We start from the raw sequence: 22,828 nt of genomic DNA, 5'->3' as shown, positions 1-22,828 counted from the left end.
CTGCCCATCGTCCTGTCCCTGTACCACTTGGATTATTTACAGCAAATCTTACAGATGTCAGTATTCTTGTTCTGAAGCAAAAAGGACAATGAGTTCCCGCTGACCTCGGTACAATGGACCTCGCCAGAGCACAATATGTATTTTATACTGGCAGCGAAAAGCCTACATGTAATTGAGAGAGAGAAATGTCACTATAGCATTTTTGTTGACATTGCACTCCATGTGTGGGGGGAGCCCAGGGCCCAGCGAGCAGGGGTGGCGGTGGCTGAGTGTGTAACCAGGAACTTATAATTTAGCACGGAAGAGGTGATGGAAGTTAATCTGCTCAGATTTCCTCTAATGAGCTGTTCCCACAAGTGAAGGGCCACGAGGAAGCGTCCACGTTCCCTTCCCATCCGCACGTGGACCCGGCTTCGGAGCCCAGCTGCTACCTCAGATCTGTGTCTCCAGCTCTTTATTGTCTTCCATAATGCTTAATGTACTGTTTGTATATGTTGTCCTTGCACTATATTTGATGTGCTCTCATATATTTTATTCATCTCTGGCTTTCTACGAAGGCAAGCTCCCAGCAAAACTGAGTGGCGCTATGTGCTGCCATCAATCAAGCATCTCCATGGTTGGCACCTCATGGGATGGGCTTGATTTGAAGCATAAAACGTAACTCTTCTTCTCTGGGGCCATTTCCTCCTCTGTCCCTGGTGTCTGGCAGTGGGGTGGCCTGGACCCTGGAGTGCTGGCCTGCCCTCGAGGGCAGCCAGCTGCATTGCAGACACCCTCTCGGTCCATTCTCAGGGGCCCCAGGGGTGAGTAGGTGGCACCCTTGGGCTTCCTAGGGCTTAACCATGGAAAGGGGGAGCTCACCATGGTGGAAATGAGAGACAGCCCAACAGGAGTTCGTCGGGCACCTGTGTCGTCCCATTGGGGGTAAGCATGTGAGAGCAGGACTGGTGCTGCTGCCACTGCGGGGGTCCCCACACCCACGGTTCCAATGCTGAAGACGGTCCAGGGGACAGCATGCCTTGCGCTGAGGCTCCAGTCTTTTCCTGGGCACCAAAGCCAAAGTCAGAACATTCCACCTCTGGGAGGGCGGGTCCGAGCTGGACACCGGCCGATGCCCAGTCTGGGCTGTGCTGGCTTTCCTGCCGGCTTCTTGCTGCCAAAGCTGCCATCCCAATGCCCGTCACCTCTGTCAGTGGCACGGTGTCCTTGGAGTGGGGACTGCATTGTTTGCAGTGGATGCTTGACAGACAGACAGACAGACATTCTCTAGGGCTGGCCTCATGTCCAGTACAGATGCTACTTCCTGGGCTCCAAGCTCTGCCACACCCAGGGGTGGCCTTGCAGAGGCAAACCCCTGAGTTAACCACATCCTCTCTGGCAGGGCTCCTGGGCCAGTACTGTTACCTAAGGGGAGGTGCGGGGGGGGTGGGGGGGGCGACTGTGCGCTCTTAGGAAGACGTGCTAGTTCCAAGTTCAGGTGAAGGACATGGAGGTTAAACAGGGGAATGACAAAGGCGTCCTCTTCCCCTGATGGCAGGTATTTAGCAGATGGGAAAATATTAGCAGATGGGAAATCAGCAGATACATTTAGATCAAGATGCAGATTTAAAAGCCGCCAACCCCTGTACTAAATATTTACACCGAGCACCTCCATCAGCCATCTTCCATTTTTCATGAGCCCACACAACTGCTCTTATTAGAGTCGTGTAGAAATTCCACACTTGAAAAGAAATTCACGGTGAATTAAATTGCAGCATTACAATAGAAGAAAATTTCCAAATTTCTGTCAACTTTTGGAGTTATGTCCCAAAAGAGTTCATGTACAGCCTTTCATGAGGAGGTTATTAATACAAACCTACTGACACTCCAAACGAAAAAAATTGTCCTTTTCTCTCCTGAATAGCTCATGTCAATGCCTCTATTATAGAGGAAATCTTTTAAAAATGCACTCCAACCCCTTTGTAATAGTGTTCACTACCAAAACATCTAAAGCTCACACCTGAACCCCAGCAAGCAACCCTCCCCACAGACCAGGGGGTCCTGGACCAGCCATGTGACCTTTGTAGACAGAGCCTTTCTGTCTGTGAAAATTGCGACCACACCTCAAGTCTGCACAGAGCCTTACCAGCACTGTGACATATGCCTTCTCACTCAATCCCCCAGGGCACAAGGCGAGGACAGTTACATCCTAGTCATATCAGGGAAACTGAGGCTCGAGGTTAAAATTCGCCAAGACCCAGTGGTTCCAGCAACGGCAGGGGGAGAGGGGTTCAATCAGGCCTTTTGACTAAAGTTTCTCTCTCTTCCTCAAGGGACTTGAACTGGATACTTTCAAAGGGACCCACAGTCTACAGAGTCTAACACCTGCTGTCTTGTTCATCAGTGGATCGATTTATTCCTCCAACATGGATCTGAGCGTTCGCCATAGGCCAGGCGCTATGCTGGGATCTCGGGACGTACATCTGAGCAGGACAGGTAAAGGCCCTGCCCATGGGGCTTACATTCTAGTGGAGAAGGTCAGGAAGAAGAGGCAAGTCAGAAACATTTGAAGTCACAGTAACGCTATGAAGATAGAGCAGGGGGTGGGATTGAGGGCACTTGTAAACAACTATGTCACAAGTCTATAGAGGGGACCCAGTTCTAGAAACAGGGTGCTTGGCATAGATGATGGAACCTGCCTTTCTCCAAGATGCCTTTGACCTCCAGAATGAATGACCCCTGCCATCCATCCAAGGGCTGGATGTGCCCATGTGGACTCGATGATCCTGATTAAACCAGGAGACTCAGAGTATTTGATAAAACTGGTCTTGCAATTTTTCTCTTCTCACTTAGAAATTGGGCTAGAGCATGGAACCCGCCTACATTGTCACCACTAAGCGAGTACATGAGGAAGTTACCCAAGTTTCAGGCCCTGATTAATTTGCTCTGCTATTTATATTGGAGTATGGTTACCCTAGCAACTGCCAGTGGGTTACTGTGGTGTCTGCTTCTGCAGCCTCTGCTTAGAGAGCCCACAGAAGGGGTGTCAGAAGGGCAGGCGAAGACCAATTCTCTTAGGAACAGGAAACGAGCCGGACTCGTTGCAGACCTGTGGTCTGGACAAACTGCAGACCTCCAGCTGGCCAGACTCCTGGATGGCCCAGCCATCTGTCCATGACTGCACTTCTTCTCTCCCCCTTTTCTCTTCCTGTCCGGCTCCCCCTGACTCTGCTCGTCCGGCTTTGCATTCACTCCATCATCACTGTCCCCAACACTCTCCCTCCCAGCCCTACATGGCCCTCCTGTTGGACTCCAGGCTCCTTAGAAGGAGGGCTGTGTCTCTCTGGGTCACTGCCTGCTGCTCCCCAGCCATTTCACACACATAGTAGGCCCTCAACACATATCTTCTGATAAGATCAATGGTGGTAATGTGGTAACCCTTCTTTCAGTCACCGTTAAAATGTTATTTATTACATACATTATTTGTTATGCCTTAGTTTCAACATTGTCTAGATTTAATTAGATTTAACTCTTGAGAAAATAGATCAATTTTTCCAGTGATTTCTGTTGTAACTGGAAAACTTGTTGCACCTAAAAACCGAATAAGAGGAAAACTTTTGAGGAGACAATCATGTTAGCAGTCAGGCATCATGAATGGGGAGTGAGGAATCCCCAAACCACTATCAGCACTTTGTCAGCTCTGAGCTTCTCGACCTCACCATCCTGTCTCATTCAGCTTTATAGACTGGAGCCCTTTTCCCAATGCAAAAATAAGAATAATAATACTGCCACTGTAATACTACCAAGACATTATTTCCTTTTCTCCTTTCTGGCTATATTTACATTTAAGTCGCATGTAGTGAAAATTTGAATAAAGCAGATTTAAAACATTAATAACCTTTATACCAAAACCTGACAAAGACATTACCAGAAAAAAATATTATAAACCAATATCTTTTATGAACATAAATGCAAAAAAAAAAAATCTTTCACGAAACACTAGTGAAGAGCATCAAGCCATAGCTTAATAAAGCCATAGGGTTTATTCCAGGAATGCAAGGTTGGTTTCATGTTCAGAAACCAGCCAAAATAGTTTGCCATTTCAGCATAATAAAGGAGAAAGTAAAGAAGACCTTCTCAATACATGCTGAGAAAGCCTTTGAAAGTGCTCAGTACTCATTTATTAAAACATCTCTCAGCAAACTAGGAATGAAAAGGAAATTTCTCAAGCTGATGAAAGGCATCCATGAAAAACCCACAGCTAATGAAGTACTTAAAGGTGAAATGTTGAAACGCTTTTCCCCTAAGATGGGAAACAAGGCAGTGTGTCTGCTCTCACCACTTCTCTTCAATATTTACCTGATATGCTAGCCTTGCAGTGAAGCAAGTAAAACAATTTGTAAAGATGGGAAAGAAAGGGGTAAAATTGTCTCTCTTTACAAATGGCTTGACTGTGTGCATAGAAAATCCTAATGAATCCACAAGAAAAGAACTATAGAGCCAATAAGGTGAACTTAGCAAGGTCATGGATGTAAGGCCAGTATGCAAAAATCAGTGGTATTTCTATGTACTGTCAGCAAACAGATGGAAACAAGTGGAAAATTCAAAAGCAATACTACAGTTGTATCAAAAACCAAAATACTTAGAAATAGATTTAATGAATGATATATAAGACCTCCATACTGAGAACTATAAAATATTTTTTAGAGACATTGAAGAAGACCCAAATGAATGGAGCGATATACTATGTTCATGGATTGGAAATTTAACATCATTAAGCTGTCAGTTCTCCAAAAATTGACCTTAAATTGCAAAGCAATTTCAGTCATAATCCCAGCAAGATTTTATAGAAATTGACAAGATTTTTAAAAACTGTGTATGGAACCACAGAGAGCCCAGGGGAGTCAAAACAACCTTGAAAAAGAACAAAGCCGGAAGACTTTAGCAGTTGTATTCATAATAACCCAAAATTGGAAACAACCTAAACAGCACCTAAAGAAGAATGGATAAGCAGTGCGTGGTCTAGTCACACAATGAAATACTACTCAGCAATAAAAAGAAATGAACCGGCATCACACGCAACAACATTGGTGACTCTCGGAGACATTATGCTGAGTGACAGAAGCCAAGCATCGACGAACGAACACAAACTCTATTGTTTCATTTACATGCTGTTCAGAAAGACACAAAATTGATCCATGGTAAAAAAAAAATTCCAAAGTCTGATCCGGAGGAGAGTGGGTGGTTATCTAGGAAGGTAGCATGAGGGAACTTGCTAGGGTGATGAAAAACATCTATCTTGATAGGGATGTAGGTTAAGTGACTGTATCTATTATTTGTCAAACATGTATAGTTAGGATTTGTGGGTTTCAATGTCTGTAAATTTTACCTCGGGAAAGGAGGTGATTGCGGAGGGTGGGAGCACAGAAGAAGCAAGGAGGGCAGAATGTCGATGGGAGTGGAGGCTGGATTACAGGTGTGCAGGGCACATTATGCTGTTCTGCTTACTGCATGTGTGCTTTAAAATTCTCCATAATAAAATGTTAGTTTTTAATTTAACACTTAAAAAAGAAGTCATACAAGATACAATATTTTAATAAGGTCTCACTTTAAGTACAATACTGAATGTGTTTCAAAAAAAAAATTCTTTTATTTCGTTTTCAAAGCCACTGCTTTGTATCTGGTGAGCTGAGCCCAGTGTCACTGTCTCTGAGCTTTTGTCACTTAGGGTGGCCCCTGGCTGGTGAATTTGCTAGGAACCTCTGAGCCAAGACGGCGTCTGGAAATGATCTGAGAGATCATTGTGCTGCTTTCTCAGCTGCCGTTGCCTCCCAACATCTTTCTCAGAGGCAGTAGCGATGACGTCCCATTAACCACTGTGGCGAATGCAAGTGCTGCAGATGTGATGTCACCGATGGTCCCCAGGACCAGATGGGAAGTGAGATGGGAGCAAATTCTGTGAAAACCAGAGAGTTTCCAGAGTCTTCCCGGTAATTTTTAGGGAAGATGCCCTATAAACACCTAAAGATGGTGCTGAAAACATAAAATCAGCTTACAAGTAAATACAGCTTTAGTTCCCCACCCCCAAAAATAAATAGGCAAGAAAAGTGGGGGAAACGCATGCTGCGTCAGTCACCGGCGAAGGGGCACTCGAAGCGATGACAGGGTGTCGAGGTGCGGAGGCGCCCACCTCTCTGCCCCTGGGCCTCTCCCCCAGGTGGGACCAGCCTTTCCTACGAGTGGTGTGAGCTTGGCCAACCGTGGTGAGCACCCCCGGGGGTGACCAGCGCACTGAGGACGCCCACGGAGCCTGCCCACAGCCCCTGCTCACTGGATCTCTGACTTCAGTAGAGGGTTTCGTCCCCGACCTCCTCTGTGTAATTGTGAATTTTAAATGGGCACCATATGTTCCTGTTTGCAACCTCAGGGAAGGTTCTCTGGGTTTAGAGTATTAACACAACCTACCATCAGACTGAATCATTTTACTTTATTTTTTACTGCAAAGGCCTTCTCCGGGATTTTTACACAGATACAAATATTACTGCAGTTCAGTAAGGGGGTGTCCTGCCTGCGCTGGCATTTATACTAACATTTTAATAGTATTGACCATGATGTTTTTTGTATAGGCTTTAACATTTACGAAATGCTGGTATATCGTTGAAGGGTTAGCCAATGTCAGATTTGGTGCTTTGTATCTCAGATCACCATTCTTAAAGATCAGTTATGGAGGAGGACAAGGGAGCTGTGACAACAACCAGGAAAGTCAGCAAGTGCTTGAAAGACTTAAGGACAGCCCACGGCCGCCTCTGCCACCCCGGCCAGCCTGTTGTAGTGGAGGTGGGAGCCCCTCTCAACTGGTCGCAGGATGGAAAGCTGCCCTGACCCTTGACCTCAGGCAGAGAGACCCAGAGGGACTCAGCGTCAGTGGAAGGCACTGAATGCCCTGCAGTGAACCAGCCTTTTTGCAGACTTGCTGGGGCATAAACTGTTCTGAGGACCAACATCCTCCATGACCTGCCTGGGCGTGGACTCTGCTAGGTACGGGATCCCCCGGAGGGTGGGGTATGGGGGCCTTTCTGGGCTCCCGGCTGCCGGCTGGCTGGGCAGCCGCTCCGGCTCAAGGCCCGCTGGGAGCACTGGGGGTTCGGGTTAGGGGTCCTGCTGCCTTTCCTGGACGTCAAGCCTGCAGCTCAGTCTGAAAAGACGCAGGGCCTGCACAGCGTGGGGTGCCCACAACCATTGCCCGCACACTGGACCCCGCGGCCAGCACGTGGAAGGCCGAGGCAGAGAAAACACGGTCTGCGACGTTTCCTCTAAGATGGTGCCCAGCAGACAGGCGGCTCACCTCCAGGATGTCTGCTGTTCCACTTGTCTTCACCGAAATGTAAGCTGCTTTAATTATTTCTGAGGACAGATCAAACTTATTTCAGAAAAGAATTAGCTCAGGAGCAGGCATAGATCCCCTAGAGAGCGCTTTCGGCTCCTCCTCTCCAAACAAAGCTGCATTTTTATTATTTTTGCCAGGATTCCTACTGTGTCTCTTTATTAATGTGATACAGAACTTTCTTCAAGGCAAGTAAGAGGGCCTTACGCCTATTTCAACTCCACCGTTAATTTGTTAAAAAGTATATGGACGCGGGATCATCCCGAAAGGTCTGGAAGAGCCTGGTGTCCTCCGTGCTCCGTGTGGGGAACCCTGGGGGCGGCTCATGGCACAGGCCACATAAGCACTGCAGGCGGTCGTGGCCACTCTAGAGGGGACAGGCTGCCTCTAAGGCTGAGCTGCAAAGAGCTGCGACCTGGGGGTGACCAGGCAAAGGCCTGAGTTCCGAGGGGCCCGGGGCCAGCCACCGGGATGTCCTGGAAAGTGTAGCGTTCCCGACGTGCAGCGTGCCTCCCAGATGGCCTCGTGCAGAAGGTGGGGCGGGCTGTCCTCCCAAGCCCCCATGGTGGGGGCCAGCAGGTGGGGAGGCAGAGGGACTGGAGGACTGTACCCCAGGCCTATCATGGCAGGGTGTGAGGGAACTGGGCAGTGCAGATAGTAAGCGTACCACGGAATGAGGGAAACGTTTGCCCCTGTGTAACCAGCCCCCCAATCCAGATACAGGACTGCCCCTGAACAGATACCTGCACGCCCATTTCATAGCACATTACTCACAGTAGCTAAAAGGTGGAAACAGCCTCAGGTGCCCATTAATGGATGGATGGGTAGACAAAACATGGTACATACATACAATGGACGCTGGTGATGGCTGCACGACACTGTGAATGGACTTAATGTCCCTGAGCTGTACACTTAAACGGGTAACTTCTTACGTATATTTTACCACAATTTAAAATTTTTACGAAGGCCAGGAGCTTCCTCATCACCCCAGGAACTGCCCACCTGGCCCCTCCCGGTCAGTCGGCTCCCCAGGTGCTCCATCTCGGCATCTGCGGCCGTGGCCCTGCCGCGGCCGAGCCTCCGTGGGTGCGCCCTGCATCAGAGCTGCTTTCACTCAACACGGCCTGAGCTCCAGCTGTGTAGTTGCCGATTCCCAAGTTCATTTTTGTTGCCGATTCATATTCCATTGTAAGAATATGCCACAACGTGTCTCCTCGTCTTTTGTTGGTGGGCGCTGAGTCATTCTAGCTTTTATAGCAGATGCTTCTGTAAACGTGCTTGTTCCGGTCTTATGGACAGGCGTCTGCGACTCTCCCAGGTGTGTGCATTGGGACGTCACTGCTCACGAGTGTTTACTGACCATTAGAGGCACTTTCAGTTTCCCCAGCGGGTGTGCCGTTTTACACACCCACCGGCGGTATGTGCAGCATTGAGGGTTGTCATTCTTTCTCATTTTACCCGCAGTGGGTGTCAGGTGCGATCTCATGGTGGCTTTATTTTTGCATTTCCTGGGTGACTCATGGCATTGAGCGCTGCTCATGTGCTTCCTGGCCCTTTTTATATCTTCTTAGAGACAGGGTTGTTTGCATCTTTCTCATTTTTATATTTGTCATCTCAATATTGAGTCGTAGGAGTTCTTTATATATTCTAGAAGCAATTCCTCTGGTGATTATACGTGTTAGAAATATTTTCTCCCAGCTTGTGGCGTGCCCGTTCACTTTCCCAGCAGTGACTATTTTTTAAGCAGCAAGAGACTTTACAGGGTATGAAGTAGCTTCAGAGTCTTTGGAGGGAAGTTGAAGGGCGAACTCCCAGGACAACCTCTAGGTGCAGAAGGAAAAACTGGCCTGACGGCAGAGCTACCGCCATAGTCTGCAGACTCTGTCATGCTCAGGAGGCCGCCACTGGCGTCATTTGCATTTTTAAACGTTTCATGTTTATATAATTTCTGACTTAAAAAAGAGTAGCAAAGATGATACAGTGACCCCATATACCCTTGACCCAGATTCCCATAACAGTAACATCTTAGGTAACACTGGTACGGTTATCAAAACTAAGACATTAACACTGGTCAGTGCTGTTAACCAAACTACAGCCTTTAGTCAGATTTCACCAGTTTTTCCACTGATGTTTTGTTCTATTCCAGGATCCCATCCAAGATACCACGTCCCATTTAGTCGTCACATCTCCTTAGCCTCCACCAACCTGTGAGAGTTTCTGACGCTTGCCTTTCCTTCCATGACCTTGACTCAATCAGTTTTTTCCATCTGTCCTTGAATCTCACAACCTTAAAACATTTACTGACTACTCCTTCAAGTTTCCTTTTCAACCACTTAAGCTTTTCTCCATATAGAATCATATCACCTGTGGGTAGAAACAAGTTTTACTTCTTCCTCTCTGATTTTTGTGCCTTTAGTTTCCTTTTCTAGGCTTATTTCACTGGTTATAACCTCCAGTCAGTGCTGAATACAAGAGGAGAGAATGAACGTTCTCACCATGTGTCCCATCTGAGGGGAAAATCATTCACGTTCTTATCACTGAGCATGCTGTTAGCTGGGTTTCTCGTAAACGTTGTTATCTCATTGAGGACACCCCCTTCCAATCCTCATTTGCTGAGTTTTTCAAGTGAATTACTTGAGTTTTATCCACTGCTTTTTCTGTGCCTATTAAGATGCTCTTATTGATATAATTCTCTTAACAGTGTTGTAGGTCTCCTATGAATCGTATTAGTTTTCTCTATGCCCCCCGAAGTCACAACCATGCTTCTTTTCAAGATGACCCTCTCTATATGTTGGATATGTCAGGCTCCTATGAGACAATGCCCCTCGGATTCTTAGGAGCCCCTTTTCTCTTGTTGGGAGGGCCTACAAGGCACTGCTTTTGCCTTAAATCTTTCTGAGGTCTTACAACCATACACTTGATTCAGTCTTTGCTCTGAGAACACATCTTCTTTTAGGAATATTTCACGGACTGTTAAACTGAAAATGTGAAATACGTTTATTTTTCAACCAGCTAGGTAGTCCTGATTCTTTGATATTGCCTCTAAATTCTGCTTGTAAACAGAAGTTTGTTTGGGGTTTTTTTGGCTCACCTCTCTCTTTTACATTTTCTCCTACACAGCTACAGAAAGTTAATTGATACTTTCAACAGTCTACCTAGAAATATTTTTTATTCATCTTTACAAGTTCTTTAGGTACGTTTTCTATTTTCCAAGTTAAATGCCAGTGACGGTCTTGACCCTGGTTCTGCCACGACTAACACGGGTCACTCTTTTCCCCAGTTCCCAGTCGTTCCTTCACCTCCGTCGGCATGTTCACGCGTGGTCTTGCCTTAGGAGATGGAGACCCTGACCCACTGGGAGAGCGCTGGGCCCCTCATCGGGCCCCTGGGCTGAGGGTCCAGTGTGCCGAGTCTGCCCAGACCAGGGCCTGACCAGTTGGCCTTGACTGTCTTTTGTCTCCCGACCCCTCGTTGCACGCAGACCCCCTCCTCTGCTTCCTCTAACCAACCCCCACCTCTCGTTCCTGTGTGTTACCAGAGGCAGCATAAGGGTGAGGAGGCGGCTGTCCAGAGGCTGCTGTGCTCACTGGGGCCGCCCTGGACCCTGCCAAGTTCTGCAGACGTGTCCATGGGGCTCCGTGGGGAACTGTCCCAAGAACAGAACCAGACCGCTGTCACTATCAGTCTTGGTCAAGTTCACTGTCCGCCGAATGTGAAATGGGCTCCTCAGTATCCTTGCCCATCAGTGATTCCAGGGGTTCTGCGCAGCCAGGAGTTGGTCCAAGCACCCCAGGATTCTATGGTCTGTGGGCCTCACAGATACTTGCATGTCTCAAAGGAACGCTACCTACACTGTGAGTCTGGGCCAAAGGGCTGGGGGCCAAAAAGAGCCCCTCTAGGGAGCTGTGCTCCTCGCCCTCCCCACCCCCACTTTGGGGGCACCTTCAAATGGGCACCCCCAGGCCTCACCCCTTCAGCACTAGATGGCACATTCCACTGGGTATGAACATGGCGTGGCCACAGCCGGAGGGGCGAGGCTGGGTCTGGACCCTGTGTCTGTAGAGACCGGTTCTGTCTAAGCAGGTTCTAGCCCAGAAACCCACGATGAAAACTGCTGTGAAATCCGGGTGTTTTCTTCAGAAATGTCAATGTCGGAAAAGACAAAGGCTGAGAGAATGTTCCAGATGAAAGGAGACAAAGAGACATGACAACTGACTGCAGCCTCTGCTCCTGGGCATCACCCACGTTAGAAAGGGGGACATGGGCTGAAGACATTATTGGGTCAATTGACAAAATTGGAACACGACTGGTAGAGTGAAGTATTGTGTCAATACTGCACTTGCTGGGGTTGAGAACTGCTCCTCGCTCACAGGGATGCACACTGAGGTGTTTGGGTGAAAAGCCATGATGTGAGCGACTACCTCCCAAGCTGTTGAGAAGCAAACACACAGGCAGGCCAGGGGTCAGTGATGGTGCTGGTGGCAGGACGTGAAGCTGGGAGAAGAATTACTGGGTGTTCTCCATACCGCTTCCATTCTGCCAGCTTTCCTGAACGTTTCACATTATTTCCAAGTAGACAGTTTTAAACAGTGGTTTTGTTTTCCGAGGGCCTGGGCGTCGAGTGATGCTGCTCTGGCAAGCTCCCAGCAGCCTGGTGGGTGTCCCTGGCCGGGCACGGCACACACCCCATCTGCGCCTGTGGGGGCCAGGCCGGCAGCAGTGCGGGAGGACGGCGGGGCACCAGCCCAGGGGGAAGGAAGCGAACCTAGGAGGCCGTGTGCTCTCCGAGGGGGCCCTGAGCACCGTTTAGTGCCTGCGGGTCTGCAGACCACTTGGAGGTCCTTCACTGAAAGCCGAGCGCCCCCGCCATCAGCACATAGACACTAACCTCTTCATTTCGGTTTTACTGGCAAGGCAGTGGCAGGCTATTGAACGGAGTGGGCAGAGCATCTTCCTTAAGTGTCTGCAGTGGGGTAGTGGAGAACCTGTTGTCTCTCCCCATTTGCTCCGAAGCCCTGGGATGCCCTGAACGTTAGGATTCATTCTCCTCATTGGGTCTGTCTTCAATTTGGTTTCAGGCACTTTCCAATAAGTGCAGGAAGTGCTCTGGGGCCCCGGAGAGGCACTAAAGAAATCAATGCGTGTTCATCATCATCACAGCCGCTCCGAGCGCCGCCGCCCCTGCCTGGCCCTCCAGGGGCGCAGGTCCTCCTGGCTGCTTGCGGGCTTTGTCTCCCCATGGAAGGCCGACCGGTTCTGTGTCAGTGATGATCGATGTCGCTTTGTCAGCGTACCCCGATGAGAAGCAGTGTCCCAGCCCTCTCGCCTTCCTGTCTCGGAGACGTGGGCATTGATGGTCCAGGGTTCACATTCATGTCGTTCCCTCGATGACGGGGTGTCCAGGCAAGACCCCCAGAGCTGCCTGCCTGCTGGGCGTTTGTGGTCTGGGGGCACTTGGGCAGCGTCACGGCTCCCCGGGACTGCACACCCATTTTGGTCCCAACCCGTTGGTGCCAGTTTTGCTCTGTGTGGGTCTTTTCTGGCTCGCTTTGAGGGAGAGCTGTAGTCACGTTGACCCCAGCAGCTTGGAGAAGTGTCCAAGCACCACTGATGTGTGGAAACAAGTAGTCTTCACACTTGGGCAGCATTTACAGTTTGCAAAGCCCGTGTGTGGACATCGTTTATCTCCTGGAAAGGTGCCGTGGCCTCCAGAGGCAGGCAGACAGGTGTGGCCTCCCCTGCAGGGACCCCCGGCCCTGCCTGTGCCAGCCCAGCACTGCATCCACGAGCAGGCCGGGTCTCGGGTCTCCCGGTGGGCGGCCTTGGCAGGAAGGGAGGTGACCTTTCTTGCCCTCTGCTCTCCGCCCAGCGTGGAGGGAAGTTCTGGGCGCAGGATTCAGCTGGGCATTTGCATTCGTGATTTGCTGTCCTTCCTCTGAGCCACCAGCACACGGGTGGGTGTGGACCTTGCCCAGTGCCGCCGCGATGCTGACGGGGCCTCAGGCGATGACTCGGTGGTGAAGACGGAAACGCTGCCGTCCTCCTCCAGGGCTCACAGTGACATGAGCTGTGAGTTCCCCCCGTGTCCACACACACAGGCCATGGCTGCCCCTTTGTCACCTACACCCCATCTATGTCACTCCTGCTTCCGTCACAGCACACCAGTCTCCACCGTCCCATTTAGATTAAGAGCCCTATAAGGAAAACTGGCAAACCTCACTGCCCCCACTCCTCAGGGGGTGGAACTACGGCCCCAAAAGGTTAACTAGCTCGCCCCCAATGGCCCCGTTGCTCCTGCTCCCCACCTCACACCTAGGCCCAGACACCCTCACTGGACCATCTGGTCTGACTAAGAACCGTCATTCGTGTGGGTGGCAGCACATTCACCTTCCAGGGTCCCCGAGGGTCATGTGTGCCAGAGTGCAGTTCCGCTCCGTCTCTTCGGGGGGGCTGCGCCCTGTCCTCCTGCCATTGTCTGTTCACCCCACAGTGTCCTTGCTCTGCTCCTTGGCTGCCCTGGTCTGGGCTGTCCCCTCCCTCTGGGGTTTGCCTCTGTGGCCCCTCCAGCCTGTCCCCAGGGGGCCCAGGACATTCTTCAGCACACAGGGTGCACACTCCCTGTTTCAAATTCACCAGTGGTTCCGACCAAACCCCGCCCACATCGCGGCGCCCAGGCTGGCCGTCCCCACCAGGGCCCCGCTCCAGCCGCCCTCCCACCCCATGGGTCTGTGGGCTGCTGACTGGCCAGGGAGCAGCACCCCTCACTAGGCAGAGTCCATGCACCCGTCAAGGCCCTGCCCCTGACACCTCTGGGCGTCCCCTGAGCTCACAGTCCCCCACCTTGGGGTCTCATCCTGCCATCTGGTCAGCCAGCCCTGAGGTCATGGACACACGCCATGCAGGACACAGCTGCCAGTTCACGGCTGGTGGTCAAAGTGCAGCCCAAGCTGCCTGCCCTCTCATTATCACAGTGAGTCTAATCTGGTGGAACCAAGAGGCAAGGAAAGAGGCAGGTTGAGGAAGTAGCCAGGTGGGCTGGGAGCAGAGACGGCCCCTGAGTCATGGCTGGACATGGCTGATGTCAGTGCGGCGCTGCCCCCTCCCCCCAGGACCCAGGTGCTTCTCCCCTGCCCCTGTGTCCTGCCTGCCCGGCTGTTCTTTGCCCAAATCCCTTCTTCTCTTGCCTTTTACTTCCAGGAAAGGGCCAGTGCTTCCCGCAGAGACACCCTGAGATAGACAGTGTCCAGGGAGGTCACCCAGTGCGTCACCTGGCAGGTAACCTCTAGGGTGGCAGAGGCCACTGATTCCAGTAACTGGAGACAAAGGAAACGTGCCCCAGCGGCGGTGTGGGCTTTTTGAGGAAAAGCCCTGCCCCATAAATGACGGCCCGGGTCCTGGTGACGGCAGATGCCGTCCACAGCCGCTGCTGCCAGCTCTCTTGACCTGTGACCTCCGACTTCATGTGAGTGAGCACGGCCCGCGTCTGCGGCTTCGGGACAGCCCGCTTAGGGGATGCTATTGACGAGGCATTCATAAATATTTAATCTTCACATTAAAAATATGGGACCGGAGAGCCATTAGTAGCTGACAATAAAAAGGCTTTCTCTGCTGACTGTCGGGGCAAAAGCATCTAAAGGCAGGTCTGGACCAGGCTGTAAGGTGGGAAAATGTAAAGGAGAGTTGTTGACAAAGCAGCCGACTCAGGCCTGTGGTCGGGCAGCTAAACCTGGCCTGTCGTGGCTCTCGGAGCCTGACCGTTCATACAAAACAAAATGGATGGTTTATTTACGTCTGGGGCCATTAAGAATGGAGGAAAAAGTTCAGCCCAGGATAGAAAGCTTAAATCTTGATTTTTTCCCTTCCCCCCTCTCAAAAAGAACGGATTCCTTGCATTGTAAATTATGCAGCCCTTGTCCTTGGGTTGGCAGCTCCTGCGGGCTGGTATGGACATTGCATAATCTTAAATATTGATTCTTGTTAGACTCAAAAAAAAAAAAAAAACAGTCCGAGTGCACCAGGCTCCGCCGGTCTGCACGTCCTGGAAATCGCCTCCACCATAGCTCACTTCTCAGGGCCTCTCACTTTCCTGACAGCGAGATCCATTCTGATTAGAAAAGTTCTAGGGGAAAAAGCAACAACCAGGACCACTTTCTCTGGGTCGAGTCCTGCCCAACCCCACCCCCACCGAGCTTTCTGGTCAGAGCAAACCCAAGATGATCCCAGACCCATCAGCCCGTACTCCCAGCTCCCCCAAATTAAGCTCCCCCACTTTGCACTCAGAGCAGGCCTGCCTAATCGTGGCCTCTAAACATTGGACGATGACAGGCTCCCCACAAATGCTCATCACCCCTGAGTGTGGTGCACAGTCTGTCCCACATGCCCAAGAAATGAGGTCTTTGAGGAAGAAAAGCATTTTCACAAAGCAGAGCTAGTGGGGTGGCGTCCGCAGCTGTAGCACCGAGCCCCCAGACACTGGGATAATTAGGCTTGGGTTTTTAGGACAAGGAAGACGGGGGTCTTCCTGTGCATCCATTAGGGTTAAAATGAGCCACGTCTCATCCGCCCTGATGTGCAGGCCACTTAGTGCTGGTGGGGCAGCCGCAAACATCACATGGAGAACAAACCTGTTCCCTGTCCCAGCCTTGGCGACGCCACTTCCTTGACTCAACGCAGAAGGAAAACCGAACCATAAAGCATTTCTTAGTTCGGCAACTTGTGGTACAGTTTCATGAAATGCAATTAATTTTTTAGTGCTCCGTGGCTACGGGTTTCATTATCTATTGCCTAGCCAGTCGACTCTGGTTACCCACGAGCGGCATCGGAGGCCCAAGAGCCATTGACTGACTTCTTTAGTTTGATGCTGAAAAGCCCGTCCTCCGAAAGTTCCTCGTTACTCCAGCTGTCACGTGAATTCTAGCGCATAACCACGCTTGTTTGCAAAATGGAACTATGTGTCAAAATGGTACACGGTGCGTCTCAGGTGGCGAGGGTTACTTGGTCCCGCTGGCTTTCTCCTGCTGTTTCTGCAGTTATTAGAAGATGCCATCCTGCACCGGGAGTGGGGGTGTCTGAGCAAGCATGCGCTCAAGGCGAGCTGAGCAATTAATCTCCGGGATTGATGAAGATGGTTCAGTTACAACAAAGCCACAAAGCAGCATCTCTGACGTGTCGAATTGTGACAGTGACACCTTCTCTCAGTGCACACACACTGTGGCTCAGGCTCTTGGCAGGACTCTTGCCCGCACCTAAGATACCCTCATTCCATCTGCAACCATTTTGGGAAGCTACCCTGGTGCTGGGGCCCTAATGGGTGCGTCCGCAGTGAACTTCAGATTCGCTGGGGCAGACCCTGGCCGCTAGGCTCCTACACCCAGCTAGACCCTGGGGCCTATTTCGGAGGTTTGGCTCAGCCCACAGAGGGCCAAACTGGTGCTAAACGGCATAGCTCATCAGCTTGGCACAAGCAGATGCTTTATCCTCAGATGAGCCATCTGGTCTCTACAGCAACCCAGGAAGACCACCTCTGGCAAAGGCTGTCACAGGTGATGTTGGCTGGGTGTCGGAGTACCTGGTTTGCATTTCTTCTCAACACATCCTCCTCCTCAACACGTCCTCCCCACAGCCTGGCTCCAGTCCCCACGCCGAGGAGTCTAAATGGGCAGCAGTTCTGTCTAGGGGCGGGTCTCCACCTGCCACTGTCCCAGCCTTAAAATCAGCAACATGCCTGGAGTCCCAGCGCCTCACCTGTCTCACCTGGGCCTGCGGGCTGCTCGGGAGGGTGTGGTGGTCTCCGGGTAACCAGGTCTCCCTCCCATTCCCTCTCTCCCTAAAGGTCCGATTCAGGGACTGAATTCTCAGACTGTCCGTTAGCTTTTCACGAAGGAGGGAAACGCATCAGCGGCCTTCCAGTGTCTGAGCACAGTGGTGTTTTTCGAGGTCCATTTTCTCCTTTGGTTCTCTGCCCCCTGGTCCTTGAGCCTCTCCTGCGACCCTAGCGGGGACCAGCCGCCACGAATGACTTACAGCACCTTGCTTCATGGCTGCTCCGTAACTTCCTTGGTAGAAACTTATTTTTGTCAAGAAGTGTTAGCTGCCCCTAGAACTGCCTTTGGAATAAAAATCCCTCGACACCTGTACAGATGCTTCATTTAACACCTTTGCTTGTCTATCTCTTTCTTAGTTTCCCCGCACGGATCAGACCTGGGCACAAGATGTCCGGAAGCCACCCAGCGACCCCAGACAGGCAGCACAGGCCCTGAGCACACGAGGTCAGCACTTCAAAGTTTATGGGGCCCCTGGCTTGTGCTTTGCAGCAGCCTCTGCGGCCAGTGATATGGCTCCTGTCTCAGGGATGTCTTTCTGAAGGTCGCTGCTCCTCAGAGCGGGGTAGACTCTGACCAGGCCCTGTGACCCCAAAGCCCGAGTGCTGTCCAGTCCGTATCCCCTCAGAAGTGGCCAGTTACTCAGAGGAGCCAGGCAGGAAGCGCTGTGACCCAGCAGCCTCTCACCCACTAACTGCTCATGGGCCCAGTGTAGAGGGCAGCTTTGGGAGGTCTTTCTCCATTCCCCCCACTGGAGTGCCTGCTGGGCTGTGGGACGCTCACAATCCCCACGACTGTCCTCCTCCTGGGCCTGGGGCTCCGTGCTGGCCTCACTCGTCTCTGGGGCTTGAACCCCTCAGTGCTGGTCCACATGAAGGCCTGAGTCATCACCCCAACATATGTGAGAGGCCTCCACAAACCCGCTGAATGGAGCTGACAGTCTGGAGCCCCTTGGCCTGCAGAGTGGCCGTGGGCCTAACTCAGGGGTTCCTGTAGTTTTGTTAAGTTGAAGGGCCATATTTTGTTACTCTGTTGTTTTAAAAACTAACACACAATCTCCTTACTGTGGAGCAGAATCATACTAGATAATAAAAAACTGAATTGTCAACAGGCCAACATGGAGCAAGAGTAAACCACACGCCCTGAGCCTCGGAGCAGGGGCCTCAGTCTCCTGTGCGGTGGGTGCTGTCCCAGAACAAGACATGTGCTTTTAGGTGCATAAAATAAAATGCATGGGCTTACAAGGAAAATGAATGCCATTGAATAGTTGTCAGAACACTGACAGTCAAACCTGTGGTGGTGGTATACGCCTGCTTCTTATTATCAATGCATTAAGTGAGAAGATCTAGCCACAGGTCTGCCAGTTGCCAGAATTCAGAAGTTGTCATAACCAGAAACAACCTCTCGGCATCTCTGCAAAAAGTCCCTGGAATGGCTACAACTCCTGGGGCTTGTCGCCTCTGTTTCTGATGGAAGGAACTGCTAACCTTTGTAGAAGTTGGTGAAATTAAAGGTGTGCTGGCTCCCCACTCAAGGTCACGGACCCGAGGTAGGGACCCCCTGCAGTGGTTGGATGCATGGTAAAGAACACCATTTCCTTGAAAGTTTGGTTTGCAAAAGCTGGGGTCCTGGGGTGCAGCAATAATCCAGGCAGGAAAACCCCCTCCTCAGGGGCCTATGGTCCCGGGGGTGACAGGACAGGAGTTAATTCAGGAAAGCCTCTACTTAATTTAGTGGAATAAGTGTTAAGGAGAAAGGTGACAAAGGTGGGCTGCCCTCCTGGGCACCGGATGGCCAGGAAGAGCCGCACTGAGGGCACAGCCTGCAGGTGCCCCACAGGGTCCTGCGTGCTGACCGGGGAAAATCCTAGCAACTTTCTCCAGGAAACATCGTTTCCCAGGAAAACCAAAAGCCGTAAGAAACATTCTCCATGAAGAGCAATGCTGATTTTTTTTAATGCTTTGATAAAGCCACAGGACTTTTTTTTTATAACAGCTTTATTGAGAAATAATTCACATACCATACAATTCACCTATTGAAAATGTACAATTCAATGGTTTTTAGTATATTCCCGGATACGTGCAACCATCCCCACCGTCAATTTTAGAACATTTTCATCACCTCAGAAAGAAACCCTCCCATGTTTCTTTAGCTGTCACCCTCCCACCTGCCCGCCTTGCCAGCCCTGAGCAGCTGCGCGTCTCTTTTCTGGGTATACAGATTTGCCTGTTCTGGACATTTCATATAAATGGAAACATATAACCTGTGGGGTTTTCGGTGACTGGCTTCCCTCACGTACCAAAATGTTTTCAGAGTCCATCCATGTTGTAGCGTGTCAGTACCTCATTCCTTTTTATGGCTGAATTATATTCCACTGCATGGATACACCACACTTTAAAAATCCATTTAGGATGGATATTTGGGTTGTTTCCACCTTTTGGCTATAATGAATAATGCTGCTATAAACATTCTTATGCAAGTTTTTATGTGAAGATATGTTTTCATTTATTTCAGGTAAATACCTGTGAGTAGAATTTCTGGGTCATATGGTCACTCCGTTTAACCATTTGGGAAACGGCTGGGCTGTTTCAAGGGGCTGCCCCATTTTACATCCCCACCAGCAGTGTCCGAGGGCTCTGATTTCTCCACGTCCTCACCAGCAGTTGTTACTGTCTGACTTTTTTATTATAGCCATCCTGGCTTCTTATTGAGGTTTTGATTTGCGTTTCCCTGATGACTAATGATTTTGACCATCTTTGCATGTGCTTGTTGGCTGTTTCTATATCTTCTATTCAGATCATTGGCCCATTTTTAAACTGAGTCCTTTGTCTTTTTATTATTTGTAAGTGTGTGTAAGTGTCCTTTCTGTAGTCTAGACACAAGTCCCGATCACATATATGATTTTCAAATAGCTTCTCCCATTCTGGGGGTTGTCTCCTCACTTTCTTCATAGTGTCTTATAAGCATAAGTGCTCTCAGTTTTGATGAAGTCCAGTTTATCTGTTTTTTGTCTTGTGGCTCATGATTGTGGTGTCACATCTAAGATGTGTGTCACATCCACTGCTTCCCACACAATTGGCAAATTCGTGTCACATCCCCTGTGTTTTAAGAGTTTCATAGCTGTCATTCTTACACGTTGGCCTTTGATCCATTTTGAGTTAACTTTTGTGTGTGGTGGGAGCTGAGTCCAACTTCATTCTGTTGTGTGTGGATGTCCAGTCCTCCCAGCACCGTTTGTTGAAGAGACTGTCCTTCCCCACTGAGTGGTCCCGGGTCCCTGGTTGAAATCAGTTGACTGTAGACACATAGGGTTACTTCTGGGCTCTCAGTTCTATTCCCTTGATCCATTGTCTATGCTATGCCAACACCACACTGTCTTGATTTCTGTTTCTTTTAGTTAAGTTTTAAAATTGGAAATTGAGGGTCCTCCCACTTTGTTCTTCTTTTTCAAGATTGTTTGGTTATTGTGGGTCCTTCAACACTGTGTGATCAGCTTGGCAGTTCCTACAATGAAGCCATCTTTGCTTCTGAAAGGGATCATGTCAGATCCGTAGATTAACGTGGGGCAGGGGTGTGGGGGGGGGCGGGAATTGTCATCTTAGTGATACCGTCCATGAACAGGGGCTTTCCATTTATTTGGATCTTCTTTAATTCTTTCAACAACAAAATCCCAGGTCTTTTTGAAAGCATCCTGGGTGCTTTGGGACAGCTGACCTTGCAGAGTGCCTGCTTTACCGGTTACCGTGAGAGCTGATGCGAGCTGCAAGGTCCCCGCCCTGTCCGTGGCATTGATACAGTCCACAGCGAGCAAACTCAAGGACTTGAGTGGAGGGGGATTGGGTTTGGGTTTTGTTCTGGCCTTGGAAGGCCCCCCTGCGTCCCGCGGGCCTGAGCCCTCACCACCAGCCTGCCCACGCGGGTGGACGCCCCTCACTCCACCTGATCGCTGCTTCGGTTCAGGAGTCCTGGGCGTCCTCCCGACTTTGGTTTTATCACCTCTGTTCCCTCTGTCTCTGAACACTGTTCCTCTCCTCTTCACAGCAGGGCACTCATCATGTCTGAGGATGCCCAGCCATCCTGGTTTGCACTTCCATGTGTGAGAACAAGGTCACATCTCTTCCCGGGTGCACACCCACTGCACTCTGCACGATTTACTGAGTAGACTGTTCTTTCCCCACTGCATTCAGTGTCACCTCTGTTACAAACCGGGTGACATGTATATGGGGTCTGTTTCTGGACTCTATTAGATTATTTGTCTAGTCCTGTTCCAGTCTTGGACTGAATGTTTGTGTCCCCCCACCCCCCACAAATTCGTATGTTGAGTCCCTAACCCCCAGTGTGATGGTATTTGGAAGAGGGGCCCTTGGGAGGTGATTAAGCTTAGATCAGATCATGAGGATGGGGTGCCCATGATGGAAGTGGGGTCCTTATAACAGATCAAAGCCCTTCCTCTTATCTGCCCGTGAGGACGCAGTGAGAAGGCAGCTGTCCACAAGCCAGGAAGTGGGTCCTCACCAAGAGCTGAATCTGCCGGGGCCTTGACCTTGGACTTCCAGCCTCCAGAACTGTGAGGAAGAAATGCTGATGTTTTCAGCCTCCGTCTGCGGGTTTGATAGAGCAGCCAGAGACGATGAAACCAGAGTTTAAGTCCTCCAAGCTTCGCACACTCTCAGGGTTGCCTTGGCTGCTTGGTCACCTGCATTTCCACGGAAATTTCAGAATCAGCTTGTCAACTCCAAGAGAAAAGCCTGCTGGAACTGGATTGAGATTGCACTGAATCTAAAGGTCATTGTAGGGAGAGTTGGTGTCTTTTCAGAATGCCGTTTTCCAGTCTATGAGTATGGTATATGCCTCCACTTATTATGATTTTTAAATATTCAGAACAATTTTTGGTCTCCTGTGCAGACATCTTGTATAACTTTGCTATCTTCCTAGGTACATGATATTTTTTATGCTGCTATAAATAGCATAATTTTAAAACTTCTATTTACTAATTATTGTTACAGAAATATGGTTGTATATTGACCTTGTATTCACCACTCCTGCTCAGTTTTTCTTACTAAATTTAATACTTTGTAGGTTCTTTTGAATTTTCTTATAACACTAATTTTAAAATAATTCTGTTCCTAATTTGTCTGGTCCGTAATTATTTGGTTGCAAGAAGCAGAAATCCTTTCAAGGCAGTTCCGATAAAGGTGATGTTAGAATGAGGCCCGAAGGGATGCTGTGAAAACCAGGCGCAGGGAATTCAGCTGTTCTACAGGAAATCTCCCTCTTGGACCTCACAGCCCTGGGCTCCACACCTCTGTGCATCTGTCTCAGCCCCGTCCTGCCCTCTCCGAGAGTGGACCAACTCCCTGGTCTCGGACCTCCTGCCACGGTGAGTGTCTCAGCAACCTCCATGTGGCCTTGAAGGTCCAGTCCCCCAGGACATCTGGCCTTGGTGCTGCAGGACAAGAGAGGCAGGGCGGGGAAGTTGGGGGCACGTGCTCGCCAAACGACCCTGCATGGCTGCTTTTGAGAGCACGTGGGAAGTGTGCATGTCGTGTGCAAGCTTTCATCTCCCACATATACCAACTGCTCACAATGCTGTAATTCTCACTAGCATTTTTCCATATATATATATATATATATATATATATAT

General features: G+C 50.1%; 3 long non-coding RNA genes across 4 annotated transcripts in view; all 3 read left to right on the top strand.

Moving 5' to 3' along the window:
- LOC109383572 (uncharacterized) overlaps window positions 1–7,433 on the top strand; it is a 13,454-nt gene extending 6,021 nt beyond the window's left edge. The window contains exons 3-4 of the long non-coding RNA XR_002124220.1: window positions 2,313–2,475; window positions 6,680–7,433. This is a non-coding gene — a long non-coding RNA (uncharacterized LOC109383572). The remainder of the gene's footprint in view (window positions 1–2,312; window positions 2,476–6,679) is intronic.
- A 7,133-nt stretch (window positions 7,434–14,566) lies between these two features.
- On the top strand, window positions 14,567–19,194 carry LOC109383573 (uncharacterized). The gene is made up of 3 exons (XR_002124222.1): window positions 14,567–14,825; window positions 17,544–17,631; window positions 18,296–19,194. It is a non-coding gene; the product is annotated as an uncharacterized LOC109383573 (long non-coding RNA).
- A 1,593-nt stretch (window positions 19,195–20,787) lies between these two features.
- The window catches only part of LOC109383571 (uncharacterized), a 10,236-nt gene continuing 8,195 nt past the window's right edge, over window positions 20,788–22,828 (top strand). For both annotated transcript variants that reach the window (XR_002124219.1, XR_002124218.1), the window contains exon 1: window positions 20,788–22,564. This is a non-coding gene — a long non-coding RNA (uncharacterized LOC109383571). The remainder of the gene's footprint in view (window positions 22,565–22,828) is intronic.

This window comes from Hipposideros armiger, unplaced genomic scaffold (genome assembly GCF_001890085.2).
Source record: "Hipposideros armiger isolate ML-2016 unplaced genomic scaffold, ASM189008v1 scaffold_85, whole genome shotgun sequence".
Classification (NCBI taxonomy): domain Eukaryota; kingdom Metazoa; phylum Chordata; class Mammalia; order Chiroptera; family Hipposideridae; genus Hipposideros; species Hipposideros armiger.
Note: the sequence above shows the minus strand (reverse complement) of the source record. Positions and strands in the feature narration are given on the sequence as shown.